Here is a 4,131-nt window from a genome sequence, read left to right on the forward strand (position 1 = left end):
TTTTTAAAAATCACGTACAATCACGACAGTCACACGTTGATTACTGAGCGAACTAAATTTCCCGCTGCATTGATTGCACAAGCAGCCAGTGATGGCCAAGCGGGCGTGTCATAACTAAATGACATGTTGAGTCGGGTGTGTCTTAACTTCCATGGCAGAGGCTCCGTCGAACCCCTGAGACCGATTCACCGAACCCCTAGGGTTCGATCGAACCCAGGTTAAGAACCACTGCTCCAAATTGTCCCTAGGTGTGATTGTGAGTTCGTCTCTGTTTGCCCTGCGATTGGCCGGCAACCGGTTCAGGGTGTCCCCCGCCTACTCCCCAAAGACGGCTGGGATAGGCTCCAGCACCTCCCGCGACCCTTGTTAGGATAAAGTGGATCGGAAAAAAGGATGGATGGATGTTTTTGTCAGAAAATGATCCAAAATAAGAAAAAGAAATCATTTGCTAGCAGTTTTGAGTGTGGACGAACATTTGTAATGTCTTCATCTGTTTGTTTTTTTTCTCAACCTTGGAAAAAAAAATCGGACATTTTGTGCTCCCTTTTGTGATTTTTTTTCCAACGGAACGTCGCAGTACAGAAATGGCCAAAAAAATTATCCAAACAGAGAACTTATTTGATAATAATTTTCAGAAAAAGTCAACATGGAAGAACTCAAGGAACTTTGACCTATATCATTGGATATTTTTTAATGTTCCCCCCACCCTTTTTTTTTAATCCGAAGCGCAGAAACGTCTGAAAGACTAACAATTATTTTGTCGGAATTTTCCTCAAAATAACAATAACTTTTTTTTAATAGCATTTTGAGGGGAAAAGTAGGGAACAAAGTGGAGGAACATCATGATGCCTTCGTCTTCTTCATCTCTTATTTTAGGAACACTCGGTTTTGTACACTGAACGGACGCCCAAAATAACAAACAAAGTTCTTTGCTAGCATTTTAAGGAAAATTCGGGGAACAACATGGATCTTTTGTCAGGTATGATTTTTTTTTTTTAATGCAACATCCATACAAAGAAATGTTGCATTTTTTGGGGGGTTGGGGTTCTGAAGTCATTGTCCAAACAAACAAATTTTTATGCTGGCAAGTTAAGGAAAAAGCGGGAAAACAGCGTGACAGCTCCCTCGTTTTCTTCTTTCACGTTTTCCATTTGGATCCACTTTTTGAGAAGTTGTTTCTCCTTTTTCAAACCATCAGGAAGCATCCAGAAAAGACCGGACTTTTGTGGTTTGACCGGGAAATTTTGCAAGAATACTGAGGAAAATTTGGATAACAACACAAATGAAGGTGACCTTTTTTTTTTAATAATGCCTTCTTGTAAAGTCGTTTCAACCCAATGTTCATGGAAAGAATTGTCCCCAAAAAAATGACACTTTTTTTCGGGGGGTCAGAAATTATCCAAAAGAAGAAGAGCGCAAAAAAAAATCGCTCTGGTGAGGTGTTCATTGTCTTTCGCTTTTGTTTGACATCGTCAACCATTTTCCGCCATCGCTAGCATCCTTTCCCTTGTTCCTTTTGGAAAGTTCGGCTAACCAAGTGAAGAAACATTCCAAAAAAAAGGAAAAACTTTTGAACAAAGACCTTCGCAAGAATTCCAAGGAACGTGGAGGAACAATATGACAGCGTCATTGGTTTCATCTTTTTTTTTCTTTATACGAATTTCCCAAGAACCTTGATTTATTGCTCCGAGGGAACATTTGGACAACAAAGTTGCAACTGGATATTTCTCCTTTTGGTTCCTTTATCGGATATATTCCATATCCGATGTGTGGTGGTAAAACCATCAGCTCGTTTAAGCTTTTCTTTTTTTTTCTGCAACATTGCAACCGAAAGTTTGTTTATTTGTATGTTAGCGTTTTGTTACACGGCCGTTTTTACTTGTCTTTTTTTTTCTTCTCTGCTGAAACTAAGACCGACATACAAAAAAATGTCCAAATAAAAAGTTGAAAGCTTAAAAAAAAAGTATGTCAGCCCTCCTCTGCAAAATGGTCCTTTAAAAAATATATATATTTTGATGCCAAGCAACGGAGGAGGGCCCCAAACCAAAAGCGAGGCACTTAAACGCAGCACTTGTTCAGTCTTTGTTAGCGCCTAAAACTCCCTTTTTTATGAACATGTGTCGAAGGAACAAACAAGAGAAACTTGGAAAGTTTTGAAACTAGATGAAAAAAAAGCACTTAAGTTATTAGGTCACTATCTTAGTTAGGGTTTTTTTTTTCCGTTAATCTACGTCATTATTTGGATTATATTGTGCTTTTGTTTTATTGTCGCTAGTTGATGGGAAACATTTTAAAGCCCAAAAAATGTTTACAGATTTTTGCTTTTTTTTTTTTTTTAACTAATACTGATGTATTTTCCCCCGACACTTTAAAATCCTATTTTCGCTATCTTTTTGTTGTTTTTCTTGATTGGCATATGCCACAAAACTTGCTAACAAGTATTTGTCATTCGGTTTGTTTACAACTTCTTTATACGCGACCTATCCGATTTTTCTATCGGGCGCTGGCCTTTAAAAGTCACTTCCGTGAAATAAAAATAGTTTAAAAAATTGTGTGCTTCTTCCGTGCAATCAAACAAAACTATCAGCCGTTGTTTTGTTCTCGAGAGATCTATCTATCAACAAATGTCGGGATTTCGCAAAAACGAGGAAAAATTCAAAAATTTGTTTTAATTTTGATGCTTGCCATTTAACTATACTGTATCGTATTTGACTTTTTTTCCGTTTGTTTCTTAATGCGCTTGCAAGCTTGATTAACAACTCGAAAGATCGTGCGCTGAAACTGGACCACGTTGCTACGTTAGCCGCTAACCAACTAAAACAGTGCAGCTAAGCTAAGCAAAATTTTTGCTTTTTTGTTTTTGTTTGTCTGTTCGCGGCAAAACAGATTGAGATTCATTTTAGATATGGAACTAGATCATGATCTACAGTACATTTTGAATTTGCTTCAGGATCACAACGGGCGTCAAAACAAATGGATCCGTTTTCTAATATGCAAATCGGTTTTGATATAAATGATGACGAAATCCAGTGCGTCATTTTTTATTTGAATCGCAGATTCAAAATCATTTTCAAACAACATAAGTCAAAAATGACAAAATTGAACGCATTGCAGTGACATGTCACAATGGTGAAGGAATCGATCTGGATTTCAGAATTCAGACTTCCGCTTCTGTCATTTGGTAGCCTCTTTCAAACTATATTCAATGATCGGCGTATATAACAGAAACCAATTTTATGATCCCAACGCTTGTCTTCATGGCAACCGCGTTGAGAGAGAGTACGGGGACGGGGCAATTATTTGTAAACTCATGTTTGCGATGTTGGCTCACGTCATTTTCGGAATGCCGAATGTGCCTTGATTGAACTTCTAGAGCAGATGTCTCCGGAAAGCGGTGGGAATGTTTCCAGGTTGAGTTTTTATTTTCCGAAAGACGGTGTGACTTTTTCTACGATATTTTCCGTGTTGTTTAACGCCAATACTGTGTTTGCTATATTTTTTTTTAATTCACATCCCATTTTTGTGCTACCCCTTCTTGTCAAGGGCTTGTACATAATTCTCATGTCCGTATTGTGGTTCAAATTTTCTTTCCCCGTGGAATTGTTGAGAAAATCACAGAAAGCCTCACACAACGACAAAGGGCCAATTAGATCGTCCCTCTTAATGCTGAGCAGGAAAGGATGACAACGCCGTAATGAGTTTTTTCATGATTTTTTGAAATATTTTGGCAGCTCGTCAATATGCAACCCGGACGATTTCATTGGCCAACTCTGCAATCACAAACTCAAGATTTCAACACACCTTTGGTGTAAATACGCTAACAATATTAATTGTTTTATAAAAATTGCTTATGTCGCATGTGCATGCTAACGCGTTGAAATTAGTTCAAAGACGTTGTGATGTGTCGTCCATGTTTCAGATTCGAGAGCAAAAACTGTCACACAATCGTCTTAGTAAAATGTTTGCCATAAAAACTCTTATCATTTACGGCCAAATCCCTATTTCATACAGTTGCTAATGTGTGAAAAGAATAAATCATTTTTTCCCCATGATTACGAAAATCAAGTCATAAAGGCATTTTCCCGAAATGCCCCTTTTCATCTTTCAAAACAAACAATATGTTTGCATCTG

The sequence above is a fragment of the Hippocampus zosterae genome, chromosome 7 (assembly GCF_025434085.1).
Source record: "Hippocampus zosterae strain Florida chromosome 7, ASM2543408v3, whole genome shotgun sequence".
NCBI lineage: Eukaryota > Metazoa > Chordata > Actinopteri > Syngnathiformes > Syngnathidae > Hippocampus > Hippocampus zosterae.